This window comes from Aulonocara stuartgranti, assembly GCF_965226115.1.
Source record: "Aulonocara stuartgranti genome assembly, chromosome: 9".
NCBI lineage: Eukaryota > Metazoa > Chordata > Actinopteri > Cichliformes > Cichlidae > Aulonocara > Aulonocara stuartgranti.
In genome coordinates this window covers 23,344,116-23,371,135 of record NC_138960.1, presented here as the reverse complement: position 1 = coordinate 23,371,135, position 27,020 = coordinate 23,344,116, and the positions used below count along the sequence as shown (strand labels likewise).

The window sequence follows — 27,020 nt, the reverse complement described above, 5'->3', positions numbered from 1 at the left end:
CTGCAAAAAGTGTGTGTGAATTAAAATCCACCAAACAGAAAACACACTTTGCCTTAAAGTTCAAGTGTGAACTTTTTATGAAACAGAACTGTGCCGAATCAGAGAAGCAGTATTACTTCAAATGCAGACTACTCAAGTTTAATGCCTTTATGAAAAACTGCTGGTACGACATTATGAATTTACTCATCAGCGTATATCTATCTATATATGAACATGTTTAAATAAAATTACAACACAGAGTTGTAGAATACAATGCTATTTTTTATTTTATGTTGGAAGTATTCTTTGGTATAAATGTACATAATTTGTATCATGTATTAATTGTGTAATTAACTGCCACCTGAAAACTGCAGAAGAAGAGTAAATAAACCTTGAAGATTATACACAAACATGTTTCTGAACTCTGTATGGTGCTCTAAAACCCATAAGCATTAGCCGAGGCCTGGATAGAACAGCAAACGGGACCTTCGGTCTCTCCTGATAGTGTGCACACATCATAACTTGAAGAAAAAACAAATACATTACAAGCTAAAACATGGCATTTGCTCTTTTTAAAGAAAATTACAGACATTATTCATTTGCACAGCACAGCAGTCCTTTCCATGCAAACACACACTTGTTTATGTTCAGAATCGTCGCTGAAAATCAGAATCATGGGTTTTGAGATTAAAACATTTGCAAAAGCTTCAAATATTATGCAAGGGAAAGCCTTGAACAATTCCCAGGCATGTTTCCTCAACAATGCCTTATCTGCATTTCCATACTTGCACCACTAGTCTTTGAACGCCATGTCTAACGGCCAGTGACTAGCATTAGAGCAAATAGGGCTGCACCCAGCACTGTCTTTGAGACGGTCAGTGTTCCTCGTTGCTTCTGAAAAGAGCCTGTGCTTCTATCACAAGGAAGAAATTGGAGTCGAAGGGAGAGAGCGAGAGAGGGTAGGGGAGGGAGGGGTGAGTGCAAGAGGGGGAGAGAGAGAGTGAGAGAGAGAGCAATGAAGGTCAAAGCCCGTCATGGCTGCAGGTGGCTGGTTTCCCCCTCCCGCCCCTCAGTAACCCATTCTCCACACACAGCTTTTTCACTCGCCAACTCATACTCTGTCTCACACACACACACACACACACACACACACACACACACACACACACACACACACACACACACATATCTCAGTATCACTTGGTTTATTTTATTCTTGCATGGCACACACACACACACACACACACACATCCAAATACTCCATTCAATTGTGTTCCTCCTCACATGCGCACGCAGCCCTGTTGTTTTGATCCTTCATTCAGCGCATCAATAGGAAGCTTCATCAAAATATTCACAGGCAGAGAAGCTCCCCTGAAGTTCAGATAGGGACACCAGCGCATGAACAAAAGCTAAAGCTGTTAGGCTGCATGGGCACTTCTTTCCTGGAACAAAAGGTTTTATCTGAGAATAATTTGTCTCGTATTGGGAAGTAGAGATTCAGGTGGTCAAATGACCACCAGCGGTCCTTTTTTGAGGCTCCTCATGGTTCAGAAAAGTCTTGCATTGCTGCCAAAATACCATATATGACCGTGTAAAGCTGGGGAGGTAACACAGAGATAAAAATCTCTGCAGAAACTCTTAAAAATGCCTGGGATAAAAGCAATTTTATTCAGTACTGCAGACAATTTTAGAGAGTTCTCATGTTGTAAAAAATGGAAGTGGGTGCAGGATACATCAGGAAAGTATCAATGTCTACCTCTACACACAAAAGGGCCCCATCCTGCTATGACCTCTCCCACCATCCTCCCCCTCCCCTACTGTGTCATTTACCCACAGTTTCTAAATGCTTCCTACGGCCAGAGTGGAATCTGCTCAGAGCTGCCTGGGCTTTGTGGCGGAAACATAATTAAAGTGGTGAAAGATGTAAAAGGTGAAGAATGGGGATGACATCAGGCCAATTTCACACTTGGCACTCGAATGGCTAGGTCCAAGCCAGGACTCTTGCCTCGCAACACAGATCAAAGCCCACTGTCACCGCACCAGTGCAGGAAAAAAAAGAGGCAAAAGGACACCTAACTATGCTAATCCCCAGGACGAATATATTTTAATCTTGTTAGAATACAAGTTAATGCTGTGGCTCAGTGGCTGAACTTTTTTGGCAAGAATGAGAGGTGGACAGAACTACTTTTACCTTTTCTACACGAGGTGCCTCTGTCTGGCACCGGATAAACAGTCAGAGTCTGAACAAACTTTCTTTTGGACAAACTCACCGTATTATCGAGCCACATACTGTACAGGGCAGCAGATAGCAGTGAAAAGGCAGTGAAAAGGCAAGCAACAGTTTTCATTAAGAACAACGATGGAAAAAAGAAAAACTGTGTCAGTGACCCCGGCTGAATCCCCACTAGGGCACCTAACATGCAAAGGAAATGAGTATTTTGTGGACTGGTTTGTCCCCTCTCACACTGAGCCCTTCTTTCTCAAAAGCACCTTGGTAACCCTTGATCTCTCATGTATGGAAGTCAGGGTGCTGGGGCCTGCAGAAGTTGACTAGGCAGACAATAGCAAGCGGATGCTTTCTGGAGAAGTCACACCCAGGCAACTCTCATTTCACACACCGTGTTTGAGTGACCCTTGAAAAAAAAAGAAAGAAGATGCAAGACTTTTAAGCAAAGATTCTTTTTGTTCACTTGAAGAAATTCAGGAAAAAGAAAAAACATCAATGCACCTTTTCCCATGTAGCTACCATATTTGTTTCCTAAAGTAATGTTTTCTGCTCAGCGAGACCAAATTTTATGCTGCGTTCAAATTTCACAAAGTTGTTTTTAACACAGCATGAGTTGCACAGCTTGTTCTCTATACTGGTGGATTTATGGATGTGTCATATATTTTTAACAAAAAGATGGTAAAAGAAATATAGGAACAAAATAAGAGAAGCAATTACAGAATAGGAAATGTTTATTAATAAAAAGTTATTTAATATTACGGTCATAGTTATCTTACATTTAATTTAACATAAATACATCATTTCTTGCAGTTGCACCTTAAGTTGAATCATGTCTTTTGCAGAATGCGTCTGGTGTAACACTGACTACGGCTTTGGATGAACTCTTGTCTTTGATTGCTGCTACAAAATATTACAATAAGCACTTTAGAACTAAAAAAAAAACACCAACTTTTAAAATAATTTCCTAATATGTCTTATGGGTCATCTTTTTTGGCAAGTGGAAGCAAATATCTTGCATGGCACAAAACACAATGTTTTCTTTTGGAACATCTGCAGATATCAATTTCTGAATGTACATTTACACCTAAAAGCAGCAACTACAAAAATTATTTTCACTAATCATCATTATATTCTTTAAATTTTGCATTGATCATTTATTGTTCAGACATTAGATACACAAAATCCCCAAACACAAAATGCTTAAACATTATCATCAGATTAACAGTTTTATCTGATTAAAAGTCTAAAATCTATATATTTTTAAATTTGTCAGTACATGAATATAACAAAAAAAGGCCAGAAATAAAACAGATATTTTATCGCAATTCAATAAATTCAAAAATTTCTTCTCAATTGGACACCTTCTCAAACTGATCAGGTATTTGCTCTAATAAGAAATCCTGAGATGTGGATAACATTTTCCAGGCCCCTCATTTTGAGTCCATCGTGTACAAACGTTACACCATCTTTAAGTATTGCAACACCTAGTGCTGCAGCTGATTAACAGTGGAACATTTTTCTACCATTTGACCACATATCCTGTACAACAGCTATATTAATAAAGATTTTCTCAATCATCAGCTTCAGTTATTTTAAGTGAAAAAAATCAAAATGCTAATTTGAGTGAATATGCCACTTTGCAACTTCAAACCTGAGTAAAATTTACCCTCAGTAATGAACAGATTTATGTTTCCTTGCATGAATGTGTTATTTAAGCCATATGTAATGCACTGGAGTAAACAGTGTATACAAAATTTGTGCTGAGTTTGTCTAAAACAGGTCTGTAACAACATCACAAAGCCAAGATTAAAACATCAGCACTCTGGTGGAAGAGAAATGCACACAAAGGTATCAAAGGTATCAATTTGTAATGTGCGCTTCATTATAATTTCAAAATGAGTCTAGCAACAACAAAAAAACGGATCCACTTAACAGAAAAACTCAGGTTGGTTCTGTTTCTCCTACATTCTTCTTCTACATACTAAATAAAGATGTACAATGTACAGTCATGCCAGTTTTGGCCTTTTTTCTTTTTCTTTTTTTTTATACAGAGTTTGTGTTGCTCGCTGACACACAGCCAGACAGGGTCAAGGATACATCTGACTCACCTCAGGCCCCCTTGCTTTCCCCAGGGACTGGCCTGTCACTCACTTTGTGGTTACGGATCATAGCTGACAGAGGCACAAAGTGAGAGCTCGATGCTGCATCAACAGTAGCAACATCATCACCAAAACCCATCCTTAGCATGACATCTTCCTCCTAGTACACCAGCTAGCTCCCTGCACTGTGGAAAGGAAATAAACACATTCACACCAAGAGGATCATAATAAACTGTCATTCAGCGAAAGTAGGAAGAGCTAAAAATAAAAATTTGGACATTTACCTTTAAATTTTCCACACTGCAGTTTGGATGTAGAGTGCCTTGCAATAGAGCTGTTAAGAAGAAGCTGCCAGTCCTGCAAAGGTTTAAAATGATTGGGTATAATGCTTAATTTCAGCCAGTTTACTGAGATTGGTTATATCCATCTATGCTCTGTGAGCCATTTTAAAAGGGTCTCAAGCTCATTGAAACAGCACTGGGTTGGTGTAGCGTACAGCCTTTAATTGGTATTAGTTAGATGACATAATAAGCACATTCACAGAGCTGTTTAAGAGCAAAGGGTTTCAAAAATCACTGATCGCACTACTTTGTTCTGTCAACATTAAAAATGAATATGCTCGCTGAAATACTGTACTGTATCACTTCAGAATACAAATGATGCAGTGGCCAATGCGTGCAGTACAAACAAATACATATTATGAGTAAAATATGAATATTTTAGGGTTTTTTGTTTTGTTTTTTTAACATCTTTAGATAGTACACAGCAGAAAATCCTGTGTTAATCACACAGAGCCCATAAGCAGTTGTATAAACCTGTAGCCAAAAACATGAAGCATGGCAGCACGCCAAAGAGCATGTTCATGTTCAATTACAGTGTAGTAAGTGTAACGCCTAATAAAATACTGCATACGAAGGGTTCGCTAATCATATTAGCCCTATTACAAGTTTTGAAATCAGCTCATAAAGAAGAATATATGATTGTTTTGAGTAAAATTTCTCACAAACTGTTGCTCAAAATAGAGCATTACAGTAAAATACAGATGGCGGATGAATCTGTGACAAAATTTGCTAACTATTCAGTGATTTCAGCAGCGTGTTCCCGTCTAGACATTTTCGGATTCACATTGTACTCAGACGACTGAAAACACCAAAAAATAATGATCTCGCTTTGAGCTGGCATACGAGGCGAGCTACAGCTCAGTCGACTGTGCCTTAGCTCACAGTAGTGGGCGTTTCCCTCTTTCTCCCTCTCACTCATTTTGCTGCGTGCTGCCATTTTAACTGTTCCTGAGTGGCAGGCGAGAGGGCGGGGTTGGAAGTGGCGGCCATGATGGTGGAATCGCTACACCCACTCCTGAGAAACGGCCTCAACATCAAAGCCAGTTCACACATTAGGCTATGTTCTGGTTCAGGCCAAAATCAGCGACTGTAGGCATAGGATAAAGAGCGACATGTGGTAAATAATAAAAGAAACATTTCACTGTGTCTGTGGCGAAACATTCCCATTAAGGAATAATGGTGCTAATTATTTTCTTCTAAGCCTATTAAAATAGTTTGTTTTGGGGTTTGTTTGTTTTTAAAAAGGAACAAAGAAAAAAAAATCTAGACATTTGTGCATATTGGCATAAAAATTCTAGACAAGATCTGATTTGCGTTTTTAAAATTCAAACTCTTCATTACTACTTTTCAGTGTTTGTCTTCTTTGGTTTCCAGATTATGTTTAAATCTTTTCCAAGGAATTATCTATGTATAAGCTCTGAGTAAGCAGAGATAAAGAGAAACACTGTGCCGGATATTAATTTGAGCAACTGAAATATAAAATTAAAAATGTGAAAAAGGTCGAGCAACATACGAGCATAACAATGTGTAACCACACAGAAAATCTGTCTCTCGCTCAACAAGAAGGCATTAAAGCCGCTCGGACAGACAAGTGCTACTCAGCATTTGTTAAAACTAAGCAAGTAACTAAATTGAATTTATATAACACATTTAAAACCAAAGTGCTTTCCAATAAATTAAAATAAATAAAGGGCCTAAAGACTGATGCTTCACACAAAAACAGCTTATGTTAGTAGTCAGTTTTTGTAAGTAAGAGTTTAATTAATATTTCTATTGGTTTTACCTCCAATTTATTGACTGAATATCACATTTGTAAATGAAATTTTAAGATTACTTACTGTGTATGATGAAGAAAACATCCAAAAGTGCATCCAGTAAACAGCAAAATCACAATACAAGTCTTCCATTTTGTGACCCAACTGAAATTATCATATAATATAACTAGCAAATAATTAAATGAATAAAAAAATAAAACCAGTTTTGCCAACAAATTCATGCCTGTGGTTTCTGAAAGCAGATTGCGCATTATGTAGGTCACATCCATACCCCGCCTCATTTCCCCACCTCCAACCCTGAAATTAAAAAGAAAAAAAAATGTCTTCCTTGGATGACCAAAGTAGCTCCTAACCAACTACAGTTGAGGTCAAAGTTCACCGTGTCCCCCTTGGCAACACCAGGGCAACAAACAACAACTGTGTCTAGACAGGTCATGGTACACCCCCGCACCATGCCCAACCCAACCCACTACCCCCTGGCTTCTTCCGGAAGGTGGTGTCAGCAGTAGCCAAGTACAGGGTAAACAGGGCAACGGGGTGGAGGGGGGTGCCCTTTGGCCCTCATGAGGTCGGATCAGCACCTCCACCCTCCACTGATCAAAGATCAGCATCCTTCATGCCAGGGCCTTGGTCAAAGGGGGCAGGGTCGAGAGATGAACTCTACATTTCTGTAAGCTAGAGGTGTCCAGACCCAATTGTCTTCTTTCACGGCCCAAAATGGACCCTTCCGGTGCTGCTGATTACATTAGGGAACGACAACCTCTTTTCAAAAGAAGCACCCAGACAAAAGAGGCGCTTCCGTGCCCCTCGCCATCTGGTCCCAAAATAACAGAAAAAGTCCTAGGGATAAAAAGCCCAGCCAGCACACAGCTTTAAATAAAAGGAAAGCTGTTTGAATAGATGGGATGGCTGGACAGATAAGCAAACATACAGTAAAGCCTCACATTTACGCAGAGATTGGAACCCAATCTACATCAGCAAATAAAGCAGTGTACATGGGCTCTGAGTAGAGGCCTGGAAATGGTATTCTGCCTGTGCACCAGCTAGAGAAAAGTGCCACACATATATCATCATCACTATTATTGGAAGATATACAACGCCAAAGGCCCTTGATCAGGTTAAACTCATTCGTAATGGAAATTAGATTAAAAACATTAAAATATATGACAGTTCTGAACTGGTAATACAATCTAGTCAATAGAAATTAAGATAAATAATCCAGGGCAGAGTACGTCAGGCACCACTGCACGAAAAAAGCCAATGTATTGGGAATTCAAAAGGATTTTCAACACATTAGGTTGATTGCTAATTGATTTGCAACCACAGACACTGTGTACTCTGTCTGTCGTATCCCTAGTAGTTCGTTTTTAGTACTTAGTCGTCTTCATCAGATGAGTTTCTATTTTGCATGTCGTGACTTTTGAATGCCCACGATTCAAACAAAGCAAAAAACATTGATGCAGCTGATGTCAAAGATGATTTGGCCTATTTGCAGCTCAAGTTGCCTTGAAAGAGAAGAAAAAATGCTACTGACTAGCAGTTAGCACATTGTTATAGTGTCATTTATTACAGAGTCCAAGTAAAGAGCACAGTAATATCTTATATGGATAGTCACCATTGAAAAAATATTGTTTATTACTGAGAAATCTTTGTAAATTTGGGAAAATCTGAAATTAATTTCTCTAATTAAAGTCCTAAAAATGTTGACTCTAAAATAAAGCAACGGGAAGTTCTGAAACTATTTTTTTTCAAAGATTATGACCTATTACAATTAAATACACTTTTGTCCAAAGTGTAAACATACAGGCAATTTAGGTAAGAAACATGGGATCCTGCTGTCACCTATTCTATAAAATGGGACTTTTGGAGCTCTGTTTTGCTAATGCTAATTATGTGCTCTGCTATGCATGGCCCGTTTTTCCTCTCAGTTTAAGTCCACAAGGAAATTTGGGGGAATAAACAACCTCATTAGTGGCAAAGGTGATGCTGCCCTTGATCTTGAATGCTTCTGTCAGGAGAAAGGACAATGTGCAGCATTGAGAAGTAAAGTTAGATTGAGCAGTCTCCCCACTTGGGACTAACAGCTATGTTAAGAAAACTGATTTATTTTTTAAAATAAAAATGCAACTGCAATGTGGAAAAAGCACAGCATGAAACCCAACTTCAAACATTAGTCATTACATTAGATAACTTGTTTAGGCCCAAAGCTGCTAAAAGGCTCTCCAATCAAATACTGTCCATCAATCCGCACTTTGATTATTTAGCATTGCTGCCTCTTTAAACTCCATCTTCACAGATCAAGAGCTTAGCATTGTGTTTTAATTTAATGCTTTTATTTAAGGTTTAATCACCAAAAGTTTAAATATGAATAAAAGGGATGTAGGAAATATGAAATAATGCTAGTGCCAGGAGAAAATGATGATTTAATATCCAATGAACCTGAAGAAAAGTTTTAAATAAAGTTTCTTTTTCAGTTTTCTTTTAATTTTAGAGCCATTCTGCAAATATATGGCTGGTCTTACATAGTGCAAGTTTTATACAAAGATTGTTTTCCAACCTTTTCCATCTTTTCTTCATATGCTTCACTCTTCTTGTTTTCTTTTAGGAACTCAACCTAAATCCCACTCTAGTTTTATGTTTTAAACATCATACAAATAAGTGAAATGTGCGTGAACACAACCAAATAATTAAAAAATATGGCTGCACACTAAGTGATCCACATCTAAGCTGTCGAAAATGGTCAGAGGCTATAAATACACCAGCTAATTCATAAAAATGAACTGAATGCAAATGGAAGTCTGCTGGTAGGAATTCTGACAGCTAAATCCAGAGAGGAGTGGAAATTACCGTCGACTTCAATGTCTTAAAAGACCAACTCCACACATGACAACAAGCTCCTCTTATCCCTGCTGTGATGCAGCAACATCCTGCAAGATGATATTTTCATCTGTGTCATTTCTAGAAAAAGCTGTTCATATCGAAACAATATGAAGAGAATAAACGAAGGTGGTGAGGCACTGTGATGTGTAAAGCTCCAGAGTAAAATAAGATATCAAAATAAGAGTTTGTTTTATTTTTAATAAACACTCCAAAGTTTTAAACTTCAGACATGTCACTCTGATACATACAGGTATAACTGCTCTAAAATGCTAAAGACAGACTGCATTGATGTGCATTTAGACCAGAATTTGACATGTATAAATATGGCTCAGTCACTCAATTGCCAATGCTGTAAAAGTGTAATGATGTCGCTTTCTTCAAGCTGAAAGTCAAACCTCTATAACACAGGCAAACACAAATGCACATGCACAAATTCGTGGTTGATTTTCTTTGCTTTTTGTTTTCTCAAGAAGTACTTTTTGGCTTTGCAATTATTAATAAAGGCAGTTATAGACAAGAATATCAAATTACAGGACAGCTACAGTCAAAATGTGGAATCTGTCAGGTTTTTTTAAGGTTTGCATGCTCCAGGATGGCAATTACTGCTATACCGTAAATACCTCTCAATCAAGGAAACGTTAAAATTTACATTAAATGTGCACCAATCGCATGCACGATATAGCTGTTAGCCAATTACCATCCACACAGCATGACAATTACAGATAATTATTATTTGCATGTCCTGAACCAGTGCAACACTGTCATAAATGTTAGAGCTGGTTACTGCATTGTTCATTTTACTGTACATGAACTACCTCCCCATTATTTTTCCAACTAGGAGAAAAAAATAAGTAGAAAGAAAACAGCTACAACCAGAACTAAGAAAACTCTTCATACTGCACAGCAAATAGTCACACACTTGCTGAAAATTTCTACCATCTCAGAAAAAAACGTGTCAGACAAAATGCAAGAAAACAAAGCTTCTTTAGACAACAAACATGAGAAAAACTCTCTACAGTGCACTGACTCTCTAATCTTTCTATCTCACTAAGGAGAGTACACTTCCTGTTGCTGTCGTTGACTGACCTTTCAATCCACCAAATCATCTACAAACTTGTTTACCTGTGGCTAAAGCAAATCTAAATAACAGCAACACAGTAAAGCCCAACCCACCACTGAGTCACTGCATGGGTGTCTGCTGGGGGTTGCACATAACTGGCAGAAACTAGCTCAGTGGGATAAGAGAAGCGAGTGTAACATATAGAGGGCAGGTGGTGCCAGTCATGTGGAGTACATGTGCGCCGTCCCAGTCTGTACCGTCTTAGCTCCATAATGAGTTTTTTCCTTTAGCAATCCCTAAAATTATGTCATCAGGCCTTACAGAGTACTCATTATTGACTGCAACAAACAAGCTGAAATAGCACTCAATCCTATGGAGACATGAGAAATGCATTCCAGGGAGGGACTTGAGTCGCTGTGTGAAACCAACAAGAACCAACATGACACCTGGCATTTTACAGCTAAAGTGGGTTGATGCACACTGCTGAGCACAGTAGCGAAATGGCGAGACATGCTTCTTAATTGTGCAGATTTGAGTGTAGTGTTCAAAATAAATAAATATTTAACATATGGTTGTCCAAAAAACCTGAAGCCTTCTTTTGGTTTTGCAGACAGATGAGGTTTACTAAGCTTAAAGAAGGAACTAAATCTTAATATTAGGAAAGAAATAGAACATTTAAAAACAGATTTTTGTTTTCTGGTGGGGTTTTTTTGTTTTTAAAGGATGAAATGTCTCTACAATTTTTTTTTAAGTGCATTTAAGTAAAGTTCATGCAATGCACAATGGGAGAAAAAGGTTCCTACAATAAGTTTTTCACATTAGAGACCATAGATTAAAAGCATAATGCAGTTTTTAGGGGAACAATTGTGACGTTGGAGCTGTGGGAAAATGTTCACCAATACATTAAATGTAAAACATCTACGTGTAAATCTAATATAAAGGTGACTAATTCAAAGCGCACAGCAGTCAGAACCTAACTTTTTAAATCAGTGTTTTTATGACAGCACAAGGTTTCAATGCATTTGGAAGAAAATTCTCATACACATTAAACATTAACATAAGCAAAACTTTTGCAGAAAACTCGAATACTGCTGAGCCCAAAGAAAACTTTGCTATTTGCTTTACTCTGTAGTTTTACAAACAAATACAAATAAAATACCCCTTTAATGTCGCTTGTAAAACATCGTGTAACACAACAGATTTATGTGCCGCTAGTTTGTAGATGCAAGGAAATTAAAAGGACACACCTTTGGAAAATATGTAATGTAATGAGCAATTACTCAAATGTACATCAAGTGTTTAGTAAAGGCGTTTTTCTAATTTACAAATGTGTGCGATGACTTCTGATTGCTATTGTGAATAAAGTCAAACTACAATAAGTAATGTAAATGATTAGTGTGTAGCGAGAGTTCTAATATTTAAAGTTAAGTATTTTTAGAGTTGGAAATTGACAGCTGGAATTTAAAAAAACGAATCTTATATAATACTAGACTAATAAAATCAAAGTCAAAAGAAACCCTGAAGAACTGATGCCGCCTGCATTTCTGAAGTCTTGCAGCATCTGTGCTTTCATAAAAGTGACATGTACCCTGACTTAAAGACTGTGCAAACATTTTAAAGAGGGTAATTAGTAAATAGTTAAAGGAAGCAATCACCTAGCAATGAAGATAAAAGGACTCAAAGGAAAACAAACTGGAAATGGGCTGGTACCATTCACATCACAGTCGGATTCCAGAGGTTATATGCTAAGTCCTGTTAAGAGTCTCAAAGGGCAAAACATTGAACACTGAGGACTTCTGCGTGAGTGTTCATAAAACCCAGCCTGAGTTTAAGCACACAAACATGAAAAATATCAATTTCACATTTGGTTTAACGCTTTCACACTTTGTGTCACTGACACCCAGAGAGAAGGGCTGTGGAAGACAAAACACAGCTCCTGGATAAGGATCATGTTAATGCCTATCAATTAGGATCAAAAAGGGATTAACCGGCATGGTTGCAGCAGTGGGATGGGAGCCCATGCAAAGTCACTGAATACTAGGGGTCAAACCCCCGACTTCATTAGGCCTGACCTTTCCACGCCATTGTGTGACAGAGAGATCCTGCAGTCTGTGGGTGCAGTCTTACCCATCTTTTAAGGTTTGGGAGTCAGATATGAGACATGCAGAAAAGCTGTTGGAGATAAGTGAAATATGAAATATTCACTTTCAAAGTCCAGGGAGACTTATTAGGTTACTGCAACTTAGTGCAGGTGGGTATTTACTCATCAACCCCCACACTCTGCAAAGGAAATCAGTTTTTCACCTTAGAGAGAAGTGAGATTTACTAATTAGTCATGGTGCAGCCTTCCCTCAGTATGATGTACCGCAGGGTTGATGAGCTCTAACTCTGTCTTGCCGTCTTAATTCACAAAAGGTCAAATGGCAGAATGAAAGCAGGTATTCCAGGTGTGTTCAAATAAGACCCAATTAGGGAAAAATGCAAGTGCACCCTCAAGTCTCAGAAATCCAGCTTTGAGGGAAACTTTTACCAAAGCCACCGCAGTGGTGAAATTTTAATGCTTTTGTATGTTAACGAAGCAGTTTTTGTAAGATATGAAACAAATGACAAAAATATAAAGCAGTAACATACACACCGATCTGCTCTACATACTATTTGCACCAAACTACTGGCTACTCCACAAATGACGTTTCTGACTTTTCACTATAAAAGTATTTTGCAGATTTATTCTTACATCTTCATTTTTGTGAATATAAAGTTAATGCAACAAGTTACACTTTACCCCAAGTATGTCTTTTGTTAAAATAACCAAAATTTGTAGACGATGGCAATGTGTACTATATTACACGGAGGCAAGGAGGACTCTCGAACTGCCATATTATCATCTTACCAGATGTTTATACTCACTCATGGTGATAGTAGCTGATCAACCAAGCAGCTATCAATTTTAGAAGATGTCTTGATTAAAATATGCACAAAACAATATCTAATAACTCGTCACAATAAGAATGTGTTTTGTCTTCCTAATTACAAAAATCTGTCCTTTAATAATGATACGAGTCAAGCTTTATATAGTGACTATTGCACTGGTATACTATTTACTGCACGTTCAAACCTTCATTAGAAAGCCGAATACTGTTACGAACAATAAAATCTCCAAAAAGCATTGTGCAACATGTTAAACACTACTGTAAAAGCATACATGTCTTTTGACACAAACAAACTGTATAACTAAGGTCATTTTCAAAGCCGTAGTCCACTGTAAAATCTTATGTGTTGACATCTCAGAGAAAGAGTTACACAAGCAGAAGTTCACCTCAACCCAAAAGTTTCCTCCCAGAAGGTAAGTACTTATTGAGGCTGTTGCTCACTATAAGCAAGCACACAGCCTTGCAGTGCAGTCAAACAGTGATCACCAGGCCCTATGACCTTGTTTGTATCGTTTATGAGGGTGTTGTAAATGAGCACACTCCATTTAAAAGTCAGAGGTGGTTTTGCAATCAAATGAAACCAGGAAGTACTGCTGAAGCTGTCAATGCAACGCAGCTGAGTGGGAACAGACATGCTGCGTGTGCACATCTTAAGACTGGCTGGATCACAGCTAGTTGTAACAAATGCAAGCAAACACACTCCAGTCAACGAAAAGAGGTTATTTACTTACCTTCACAACTCTCAGAAATAACCGTGACATTTACATTGAAGTCAATGTGGAATTTCAGGCAGGCAGCCTTCTGCTAATGAAGAACTAATATTCATGTGATATGATGTTGTGGCTGCAGATTACATTCCCAACCTCAGTGAGTGTGTGCCGACTGTGATTCTTTAGTGATTTAAAATAAAAGAAAACTTAAAAAAAAAAAAGGTCTGTTATCTCCAAGCCAAGATCCTACTGTTGACCTAAGATCAATTCAATACTTCAAAAATGTTATTTTGGCTCAAAGCGACAGAAAAATTCACCAGATAAACAGCTTTTTATTATTCTGTTATTAAGGTTTAATGGAACCACTTAAAGAAACATTTTGAAAAGTAACATTGGATCAAAACGGTGAAAACAATTTAGGCTTATTAACAAAAGCATCTGCAGTCAAATGAACTAATAATAAATATTAATAAGTGTTCAACGCAATCAGGATTTCAGCTGAAATAATTTCGTTTTAGTAATCATAATTTCAAGTGGAAACTATCTAAACCACCTGCATGCATAAGCTGAACTTAATATGGTTTAGCATGGCTCATTTTTAAAATTCATTTAATTATTTTTTTAACAAAATCTAACAGGTCTGACATTAATCTATAGGTTTGGTAATTCTGACCTGCCTCCTGGCCTCATAACACCTAAACACATGCATAAATCCAAAGTCCCTTTTCCTCTCTCTATTTTAATGGCAACAAAGCACAGACCCAGCTTAATGTTACTGACAGCCACTGCTGTGTTACATGGCATCAGAATACAGTGTGGCTTTACATAAGTGGAGGAAAACAAGTATTTAGTGGGTGGGTAAAGGTTAACTAAATAGTTTCGTAAGACAAACTAGCAGTTCTACATCGTTTTATACAGTACATTTAAAATAAACGTTGCAATGGGTGGACTTTACTTTCCAGTGCAGTCATTAGCTAATACAACTTCATTAAAAAGATGCATCACTTATAAGAGCCTGACTGAAATCTAACACACACAAAAATACAACACTATATCGCTCTAATATAATTTAGCGTCAATAAGCATAACTTTTCTATACTATTCTATAATATACAAACAATATTTTATTACACTCATTACATTTTAGAGATTTATACACTCTGCTCAATAAAATAAAAACGAACTGTGTTTAAATAAACGATTAAAAATAACTTCAATAAATACGAACAATGCGTAATAATCGTACAAATCAGAAATAAATTTGCTATCAAACCGTTAATGCCGCTAAAATTTTATTACAAAAAATATAAAAGGTTTAAGATGCACAACACGCTGGAAAAAAAACATTTTATTAATCGTGTAAATGTATTATGTTAATGCGCGTTTTTATTATCGCCGAATGCCTATAACTTTTCGACAATTTACAGAGCAAATAAAATTTAAAATCAAAAATCAAACAAACATTTATTGCTTCAGAATCTTCTCTCGAATGATCATTTACATGGCGTGACTTAGTGATCGTCATTTAAGTCTGATAGACTTCAATAAATAACAAATAACAAAATATGTGTATTGCACGTTTTAAAGCATGTATTCCATGTTAAACTTTTAATAGTACGTTATTAGAATATATTACGCTGGCGCTTAATTAATACTTTTGATTTAAATCTGAGGTGATGAGCATTTTCAGTAAATCATCTTAAACGTGGCATCAAAAACATTTGAAAGTCAATTTAAACATTTGAAAATGAAAAAAGAAAGCATTACGGCAATAAGAAAAAACACACTGCACTGAACAAAAATTAAAACTTTAAAAGACAAACTAAAATACTACTACCACTACGCTAAAAGTACGTTTCACATATACCCATAAATCTCTTTGACTGGAAAGTTTTAGTTCATACAAGTTGTGCCGTTTTCTGTTAGGATTTATGCTGAGAGCTCAGATTTCCTTTTCTACGTGCTACATTACAGTTCTTCTCTTTTGCCAGTGCCTAAACCTAAGATGGACGTTGATGGCTTTGCGATATCGATGGCTAAGACCGGCTGAGGGTCACAGCTGTGCAGCTGTTAGAGCAGAAAAGGGAAATGGATCCATGTTTTGGCAGACTGCCAGGAGACATCTTAAATACAGAGAAAACCTTGATTTGAAAAGAAAAAAAAATGACACACCATTGTCAAAGGAAACTGCGTCATTACGTAGCAAAAGCCTGGTGAGCTAAACATCCCACCATTTACAGGAGACAATGGCAGGTGCTGCTGCTGTACAGAGCAATGCTTTGAAACAGGCTCAGATTTTAGTTTGTATGTGCACAGAAATAACCCACGAAAAGCCTGTTTTTCCCAGACATCATCATGATGCTAGACCTCGTGACTGCACTTGTGGGTGGAGACAATCATCCAATAGAAAAACAGTATGAAGATTCAGAGCGCCTCTTGCATCAGCATTTTCCAGTCAACGCCTCAAGTATAACTTATAAGATCCATATCTATGATTATATTATGAAGAGATCAAAAATGTGTGTTGGTAAAAAAATAAAAAATAAAAATAGTGAATGACAGCAGTGGGTTTGATTAGCCAAGTCTCACCATCATATCATGCAGAACTGGCATTGCAGGCAGGAGCTCAAGCTCTGGAAATGCTGGTGTGCAGCGGACTGATATTTCCCTCAGGCAATCGCATTCACTCACTGCAGCACCTTAAAGCATTCCTTGAATTGCTTTTCTCAACTTTAAACGTGCCCAAATGTGCTCTAATGAACAGGTCAACACAGATCTTACCATTTGGGCGGGTATACTTCAGGGTCAAACATATGAAGGCATGACAGACTTCAAGAAACCAGGGCTCTCCTGTGAAAATGAAAGGAAAAAAAAAGCATTACAGGACAACTGTGTGTCTTAGTCAACGCTCACATTCTTTTGCACCACACAGAACATAGCAGAAAACTGAAATGCCAAGGATTAAATTAAACACTTTGTTTTTTTCTTGTTTATCACAGCTTTCTTCAAACTATTCCAACTAAGTCTGCGGCTAAAAAGTCCCCACACATAAATGCCATATTGGTTAGATGGTAAGTGTGGCTGAAACAGTTTAAAAACAAATCGTAATTGTGCGGAAACACTTAAGCTGCAATCGTTATTCACTTTATGGTAGCTGACACAATTACAGATACATAATTTAGGAATGATTTTATTTGAAGTTAGCTTTAAGCGATGCATCGCTTTAATTTACAGTTTGATTGGAGGTAGTAGTGATTAAATAAATACTCATTTAATTAATATTGTGGTCACAGTTACAAATAATAAGTAAGACATTTCACTAAAACTGCATTACAAAAAAAAAAGAACAAAAAAAATCTGAAAATGAATCAGTAACGTATTATTCTGTGTGGCATACACCCCCAAAATGGCTCGCTATTCTGTGTTATTGTGCTACTGTAGGTAAATCACATATTTATTTATTTATTTATTTATTTTAAAAGGTATCAAAAAGAAATATAAGACTGCTTTGCGTGCATTTCTTACCTTTCTAATTGCATTTCCAATCATTTTTTGTCAGACACTGGTTCAGGTTAGGGACAGGCCTGCAAAAATACTGCATGTTTTATATGTGGCTACATGATCAACAAGCTCACAAAAACACCTGAAAAGGATGAGACTAAAGAAGCCGTCAGACATCAGAAGAGTATGCACTAAGTAGGTGTTAATGAAGAGATCTGTCCAGGCTGGTCACTGATATGGCAAACAGATAAACATCACAGACTTAAGCAGTGGAAATAACTCGTAATGTCAGAGGAAAGCTTGAAGCACTTTTACAAGTCAAAGTTAATACTGCCTGCCTCCCTCTCTTTAAAGAGGATTCTGTAAAGCATTACTACCGCAGCTATAATTTTTCAATAGCGTAATACCACTGTTATAAATCAATATCCACTTCAGGTGAAGCAATGCATCTCCCAAAGACATTGTACACTTTTTTTTTCTTCTGTTATCGTGCATCCCACTTTACAGCACTACCTGTGGTATGAACACACTGGCTGTTAATACAAGACTCATTCAAGTCTAAAGCGACAAAAGCTTTAAAATAAAAAATTACAAATCATAAAAACTAAAGTATAATCTTACAGACTACATCGTTATTCCAAGTAATGCTTTCTCCTATGTTAGGTTACTTTTTAGTAAACTATTTGTCTAAGACTCGCTGGATTTTTTATGAACACAAAAATATAAACATTCACACTCTCAAATTTCATTTTCAACAACACTGGAACACGACTGCATTTTGTACTGCGTATTCCTGTTGAGACCACAGCCTTCTGAAGGTGCTGGGCCAAATGCTCAGAAATGCTGAGTAGTTGCACGACAAATTTTGGAATACCCTGCAAGCCTTATGCAGTGATGAATCAGACAAAATGGCTACCAAGCGCCCCTATAAAAGACCGGCATGCAGCAGAAGAGAAAGAAGTGGGGAGGAAAGCTCTCAGATAGTCAAGAACTGCACAAAAACATTGCAACTTTCCATTTACTGGGTTGCACTGATCCAAGGATGCTAACTAGTAACAATCAATAATCGACCGAAGAAATAACTGAGCTGACGATTACAATAAATGTAGGTTTGAAAAAAAATCTGTGAAAAGAGCTGATATTCACTACCCCTTCTACCTTGTTGTCATTTATAACAAGACGTGTGACCATTTTTGCCACCGTTTTCCTCCTTTACGTTGATTCATATATACGTCATGGGTTGCAACAATACTTTAGCAGCCATCTTGCCCTAAAAGAGCAGACACTGAAAGGAGGGAGGAATTCTCCCCAAGTCATATGACCGCACTGTCTGCAGACAACTGCAGTGAAGGAGGAAAAGTGTCTAGACTAGTCTGTGGCAGCAGCACATCAGGCACACAGCCACAGTGGCACACAGATTACTTTGATCGTGTTGTTAAAGCCTTACCAATATTTCTGTTTTCTGTAAAGTCTTGTGTTTTAGGATAAGAAACTGTTTGACAAAGACATCTTTCGGTGGTCAAACCAAATTCATCCAGGCTGGGCTACAAAAGATGTTTAAAAGCACACGTAGGGATTTCAGTTTGGTGCAATACTGTAGCCATATTTATTACATTTATTAAAATATGTGTGCATTTTGAATATAGTATAGATTTCTAGATGTATTTTTTTTTATCCACAGTAAGTGTTTTATTATACTTTGAAGCTACAAAAGGGAGAAGTTCAGGTCAAATTCTGAAAACTTTTAGAATTCAAATATTAATATCATGTTTTGAGGAAAATTTTCAGTTAATTTACACAGCTAACAACATCCTGCATAACATCAACCCACACTATAAGTCAGTTCAAAAATCTCTATCTTAGCCTAATGCGCACAGCAACCAACCTTTCTGTGCTCTTGTAGGCTGCCTTCTGGATGGTGCACTCCTCTTGAACTCCAGGGCTGAAGGGTGATTCCCTGCAGAGCACAAGCAAAGATAGGAAAAGAAGAAAAAGAATTCATACAGTGTTCATTTTCCACTACCCTGTAGTCACATATACGAATTTAGATTCCGTAAATGTGCGTCTACTTGCAAAAGAAATGCATTGTAACCAAAAATGTGGTCTTTTTTTTGTCAGTGTAGCTGAAAGGGTTAAACTGAGAATAGAAGAGTCCACCGAAGGCAGCATTTGCCTTCAGGTGTCTGCTGACTAACAGGTAGCTAAAGCGCGCATGGGGTTAATCAACAACCTCACGTCAGCAAAGGTGCATCACCTGCGCGTCTTCCTGAAGTAGTGAATGAGGTGAAGCCTCCACAACAAAAGAAGCTACTGCTAGTCGAATTTATACAAGTAAATAAAAATATCACAATATGCGTTATTATTATTTTTTACAGTCTGCTACGTAAAACAAGCTGCCTTAGATTTTAAGGTCTGCAATTTAACTGTTTTCTGTTTTTTGTTTTTTTTTGTTTTTTTAGTCAAAAACACATAGCTAACATTCACAAATAAACAGGTTAAAAATGAATTTAAAAAATAAATAAAAAATAAAATAAAATAAAAACCAGCTGTGTAATGCTGCAGTACACTGGGCAACTCTCACTCTGACGCTTGCCGTACCTACCTGTGCATAAAGAGCTGTCTCCTGATAGACTGCAGAAGAAAAAACTTTCACAACGTTTATCTAGAAAAAAAATCTACATTTTTGCCAGAGCGTGGCGACTGGTGGGCGAAGGCGCTCGAGGAGGAGAGCAAAGATCCCATTTTCCAACAGGCGGCTTCCTTGTAAATGAACACAGATATCTAAAAGTCCATTTTCAATTTTATCTATTTCAGACAGACTCCAGACAGTCTCCAAACGGTTACGTGCCTGGTCCTGCATGCGCGTGCACGCCGAATGGCGCGGGAAGCGGCGATAACAGATCGAGAGCGACAGCGCGAGCGGCCAATGGGCAAGACGAGTCGAATCTAGTGTCCAATAATAATGGGCCATAAGCGTAAGCCCCGCCCCTCCTCCTCCTCAGCCGTCTGTTGACAGTGCACTGAATAAAACAACAGTCTGAGTTAAGCAGTTCATTGCGCTGAGATGTGGGTCACTGACTGCAGCCTATCCACGCTGGGAAAAAGGCACAGATGCATGGTGTTGTGTATTCAAGAAAAAGCATATAGTCTAAAACAGTTAACATTTTAGGGTTAAGACAGTTATATTCATTCATACCCTTTTTTAAAAATGTAGCATGTTCCTCAAGATGGATAGATAGATGTTTAAATACATATAAAGGCCAGACAGCTTTGATAGATACGGTCTGCATAATGCTAGTTATTGATTTTATGCACAATGATGAAAAAGAAAGTTGTTGAATACATTAACCCTAATAGTTTCCATGTTGCCAAGGACTTTCCCCTTATTGAGAAAACTGAACCAATTTGAATCTCCAAATCAGCATCAGAAGGTCTCGGCTGATTTTTTTTTCTTTCTTTCAAAGTTTCATTCATTCACAAAAATATTCCTACAGACCATTACAGCCCACCCCACCCCATCCCACAGCCTTAGCATCACTTTCTCCAGACAGCTGCTGATCCTTATGAACTGACATCTAAAACTCATTGTCTGGCACAAAACAACTTCCAAGTTGGCATTTATATTCTGTCAAAGTCTACACAAGGCATACAGGCGAGTTTGTTGTAAAGAACCTCTGTCCTTTGGGTGGAGAATAACAAGTCTTGTCTCCTTCGGCTTTGCACCCTGTAATTTGCATTGTTATGGAAAACCGCTGGATTTGGACAGAGCACAGAATCATTGAGATCAGCATAATAGAGTGTGACAGGTCCCCTTTTCAAATCTATTTGGAAGTAAAATCAAAATTCCTGGGAAAGTAGATCCATGGAGCATAGAAATATCTTATATAGCTTTGAAAACAGATGTTGTGAGTGAACATGTAATGAGGTGTGGAATATATGTATTGATATGGACTGCACCTGCAGAGGTTGGGAGGCTGAAACACCAGACCTTTATAATGTCAGAAAGCATGTTATGGGCTATAAAAGCACCTGCAATGGGTCTTGCCAGATACAATTTTGGTTCCAACTTGGAAACTATTATAAATATGGGCTTGTTAAATTTCAGCACAGTATTGGGTGTGTCTGCAAATTCGCAATGCTTTGGATAAACAGCTTTTCATATTAGTTTAAAAGAAAAAATAAAGGCAAAGTCCGCATTTTGTCTATCAGTAGCTGCAGTCTATTAGAATTCACCGACTATATTTCACTAACAAAGTCCCGTTACACTTTCTCAAATTAAAAATCTCACAGCATATCCCCTCCATCACCCTGGCTTTCAGATATTGACCTTGTGGTGCTACAAAATAGCTTCTTCCTCACTGCGGGACCCCATAATGAGCCAATACAATGAGGCTTCAGTTCACTGCTCACCTCTCTTTGGTGTCTCTCGGGGTCTTTGTTGACGTTTGTCAGCCCAAGAGGAATTTGGGGGTTAGAATTCTGCTGTAGTCTAACGGCCAGACTCAGACGAAACTTTGACTCCCAGACTTAAGCACAAAAGAGGGGGAAAAAATAGTGTTGAGATAAGCAGGCTGTGACCTTACAGGGAAGAAAAATCAAAGGAGTGAAATGAATAAAGATAAGGCCAGATTTTGAATTTCAGCCAAAGTGACCATTTGAAAAGGACAAGCATTTACATGACAGCTGTACTCTGTTACATTAAAACTGAAAACCAAGCACTTGTTTTTTTGTTTTTTAACTTTGACAGCTTTGCAGCAAATAACAGATCTGATGAGTCATGATACCTGCCTGCAGGGGAAAGTAAAGCTACAACTCATGTGAGTGAGAGAAGCTCTGCACATTCAGATGCCACCTCCAGATATCAAAACATAAAATTTGACTGCAAAGCAGATCAGAGACCCCCACTGAAGAAATTCCAGAAACAATGACCATCTATGGACCCTGACTGATTTTTGTACAGTCGAATTTACGGTTGTTATTAAAAAGTGGTAGACGGTGGGGTATACGTACAAACAGGAAATGCAGAATTGGACCCCTCTACTACTTACAGTCTATAAACAAATGTAATACTTAACAACCAGGGAGACACTGCATGCACTAGGACCATGTGGAAGAAGAGCATTCAAACTACCCCTCCCCATCCTTTCTCATTCATATCAACAGCCAAACAACAGAAATGTCCAAACCCCAACACTAAATGTTAAAAAAGGGGGGGATATAAGCGATGCCTTCAATATATTGACTTAGCTAATGTTAAAAATATTCACAGTCAGGACATGCTGGAAGATGAATATCAATATGTGGCCATTTTATTAATTTAGCTAATTGTTAGCTAAATAGAAATTGTTAAGTTGCTGTTATTACATATTATGCCAAATATATATATATATATATATATATATATATATATATATATATATATATATATATATATATATATATATATATATATATATATGTGTGTGTATGTGTGTGTGTATAATTGCCAATATGGATGTGAAGAATGCGCAAAGAATTTAGGCCATGTCATTGCTTTAATAGTACTTTTTTAAATAATATTTTTATCCATATGAACTACCTTCTCAATTATAGTCTCTTAATATTGTAAGAAGGTACTTCTATTTCTAAATTTAGTCAATTTTAAACACATTTTTAGAAATTATGATATCTATAACACTAAATACTGTTTGGGGCAGGTGGTCCGTTGGTTGTGGAGGAACATCCAGCCCTACTTCAGGTCCTTGCATAGCTTTTAGGTGTATTTAGGGTGTGAATCCTGCTTCTCCATAAACATGCAAACTAGAGGCTGTCGCATGTTTGAAGAATGAGCCACTTCTCTTCGGTGAAAGTCAGTACAACTCAGTGCAACTCCAGAGAAAAGATACACTCAGATTTAATTATTCCTACCATGTCTTACACACTTATGATACTGATACGCTAATCTCTAACTTAAGTGATCAGTAAATAGATTTCCTCTTTTCAACTCAGTCACTTTGAAATACTGTGTTTTAATCCAATCATCCATTTGGCCTTTTTGTTCCCCTTTTTGGTTCACAGACCACTATCAAGATAACCACAACAGTAGCCATTGCAGTTCTTTTTCTGACTAGAGTCTTGCATCCTTTGTTTATCAAATTCTGCAATTGGCATCATTTTTGTTTTAAAGCTTTCATTGAGCTTTTGGTCTTGCTGATATTACTTTACTTTACTTACTTTACTTACTCTCTTAATATCTGTTAGTCTGACAATATCTGACATATAATGATAGGTAATAATCAAGTTTCTTCTGTAAAATAGGGGGAAGTCATATTTATAACAAGCGAATAATGGCTACTTAAACAAGTCTTTGATGAGCAGATCAAATCAACCCAAGTGTCATCTAAATGCTTCAATAGAAGGGAAACAGTTCGAGGAACTCTGAGCTTTTGTTCTCATTCTTTGTTTGATCATTGGGATAGATACTGTGCAGAATCTTAAATATCCGTTGCCATAAGTTGTTGAGTTTTTTATGTTTTTCAAATAGAATATGACAAATATGAATTCTATTGGCTGAACCATGAAACAATGTAAAGCTGCTTGCCTTTAAGTTTTCCTACATATAGACAGTTAATTTGATGAAGGTACTTTTGCTACCGACTGTAAAAGGATTTGTTTTAACTCATAAGTAAGTAAAAGTAAGTAAAATGTATATAAATAGCACTTTTCACAGATAGAAATCACAAAGTGTTTTACAATAAAACCAGAAATAAATATAAGACAATAAAATGAAAAAATAAAACAACAAATGAATTAAAAGCTTGTCTGTATAGAAATGTCTTCAGCTGCTTTTTAAAAGAATCACTGGAGCCTGTACAGCGTGAAGACCGTGGAAGAGAACCCCACAAACTTCCACAGCTCATATCATGATCTTTTGCTTTGTTCTATTATAAATGTTTCACCGTATGTTTAAGCCATGGTTCTAGCTAACTTGATTTATGTAATATACATTTTCCTTATGAATTGAATTTCTGAAAAGTCTTGGTGACAAATATGCTGGGAAATACTTTACTTGTCTTCTTGACCTTGGTGCCCATGGATGATGTGCACGAACTTGTTGACATCAAGTTTTCTGTAGGCTGTACTATAGAGGACTTTGTCAGCATAGCAGCATTATAAATTATATTTAGCAAGCCAAAGTAAAAATGTGGTGCTCAGAAGAGGAAGGAGAGAAGAGAGCAGGATGATAGACTTTGTATTTGAGCAGTGTTATCAATGTGTTGCTAAGATAAAGTTCTTTTTCTAAATGACTGAAACATTATTACCACCTACATGTGAAAATACATCTAGAAGCTGGTCGACTGGAAATGATTGTTGAATGTGGTCAATGGGCTTCTCTCCTTTGTTCCATGTTTATAGTAATACAGTTGTCTTCATGTCACTTTAACTAGTCGAGTTTATAGCACTAAACGAGCACTAAATGTGTCCATTCTCCGACTTCTGAGTGCAGCTTCTATCCACAGTGCTGTTCAAAAGCTAGAATGATGTTGTTGATAGTATTGATTATTGAGAAATATAGAGAGAATGTGAGATGGTGTTTTTGCTCTGGTGGCAGTAAGGGCCCAAAAAATATCTGCCCCAGGCCCGTTACAGAGTTGTTACGCCTGTGTTTAAACTAAAATACAACTGAAAACAAAGCCTAACAAAGGCCAAAGTTGACTCTTGGTTTCACATGGGACACAAACTCCAGGTGTCTCCCAGGAGAAAGTCTTGTGCTCTGCCCATTCATCCACCCTTACCTCCTCCCTATTCCAACACGTTTCACTTTTTATACTAGCTTACCATAGACTTCATAAAGTCTTCTGCCTTGAGGCTTTCTAGCAGACACCCTAAGGGCAAACTTCACCCACTAGCATAAAGCTGACCAATGGAAAGAAGTTTCTCTTTGTTCTCTGTTCTAGTGTTAATGTATTTATGTGGCACTGAAACATATGGAATCCAATTAACAACCAGAATATTTTGTATTATTCATGAGTTTCAAGTGTTCTAAGCCAGTTTGTGATCTCTTCTCTGTATTGAAAAAAAAATCTCATGCCAAGACAATAAATGCAACCTTTTGAATGCCTGAGGTTGTTTCCTTTCTAAAGATAACAAGTATTTCTTCTGTTCTTCATGATTTCATGTGTGCAAAATAACATATTCAGCTGAGCAGGGGACTGAATTAGTTTCCTTTTCCAAGTTTCGGATTCAATCAGAAAAAAGACTCCTGATTTTTGTTGTTAGTCATTGTTTTTTCTTAGTGCAGAAGCTGTCTACTCTTCCTTTAGGGAGCAAAGTTATCAGAGAGTTGATTGAGACTTGGCAAAAGGATAAGGAAGTACCTAGCACCACTGTCCCTTTTAGGGAACAGTCTCCACTAAAGCTTTGATATTGTGCAAGAGTACAGGTGTGTTTTTTATAGCAAAAAGGAAGATAAAAGTTTTGGTTTTAAAATGTATTTTTTGGAATTAGAAAAATAAAACTGCAAAACTAGAATTTAAAAAAGGCTTTATTTATAACAGGATTACCACTGGTGTAAGTGTTATAAAAACCTCATCAGCCTTGCCGAAATAATGCATGACAAAAACCATTATGTTTCTATAACATTATCCTTCCATTAGTGCAAGTAGTTCCCCAACACAGGTGGAAATCCTAATTTTTCATACCTTGGAAAAACATTACAAGGAGAGGTTTGAGGGCAGGATTAATCCAGCTAAAGCATGTTCATTCTTAAATGATTATTAAAAATTGAATGAGTACCATGAATGTTTAAAGCTGTGGGGGAAAGAAGCAGAAAACATTTAAAGAACAGAGAGCGCATAGGAATTTAAAATGTGCATCTCTTTTTCCTCTGTGGATGATGCTTAACTACAAAAAGGAGAATAGATTAAAGGTATTGCAGTGCAATGTACCCTTCATTTTATACTTTTCAATAAAGTTTTGTATAGTACTGAATTTTGTAAATGAGCTGGTACTTATGTAGTGCAGAACTCTATTTGAGCATTTAAAGTGCTTTCTTACTGCAGTCCTTATTCATCCAATCAAACACATACACAATTTTTTTTCTATGCCTAATGACTTTTAAGAATTCACACGCTCACGCTCGGGGGAAACTGCGGGTTCAGTATCCCCAGTAAATCATGCATACTAAAAGTGCTGGGAATCAAACCACCAGCCTGATGGTAGACCCGCTCTACCTCCAGAGCCACAGCTGCCCTAACCTGAAAAAAGGCTGAAAAGGTCACTTTGAATTTATAGGTAATACACTTACTTACCAATATGCCACATAATATTCAGATTTATTATTGTGTTAATGATGTATGCTTTTTGTAGAACTAATACGAAGTCAACTTCATACCTTATCCAGATGTAAAGTAAATATCCCTCCCTCATCTTGCATGTAGCCTAGTAGTAGAGGGCGAACATATGTCTACGGAGAGAGCTCGATTTCCTGCAGCAAACCGATCCAGGGAGCTGGACTTTCCCCACCCACAATGCATCAT

The 27,020-nt window shown here is 37.4% G+C and overlaps 1 long non-coding RNA gene across 3 annotated transcripts; it reads right to left on the bottom strand.

The window, feature by feature from the left end:
* Positions 1-258: 258 nt before the first annotated feature.
* LOC309714019 lies at positions 259-26,959 on the bottom strand. 3 transcript variants are annotated; one of them, XR_014278781.1, is made up of 7 exons: positions 20,105-20,376; positions 19,388-19,459; positions 17,527-17,585; positions 16,783-16,851; positions 4,590-4,662; positions 4,315-4,490; positions 259-2,612 (listed from the first exon to the last, which is right to left on the bottom strand). It is a non-coding gene; the product is annotated as an uncharacterized lncRNA (long non-coding RNA). The 3 variants fall into 3 exon arrangements; XR_014278780.1 differs by lacking the exons at positions 259-2,612; positions 20,105-20,376 and adding an exon at positions 26,876-26,959 and having other exon boundaries at positions 2,912-4,490; XR_014278782.1 differs by lacking the exon at positions 259-2,612 and having other exon boundaries at positions 2,912-4,490.
* Between the last annotated feature and the right edge of the window lie 61 nt (positions 26,960-27,020).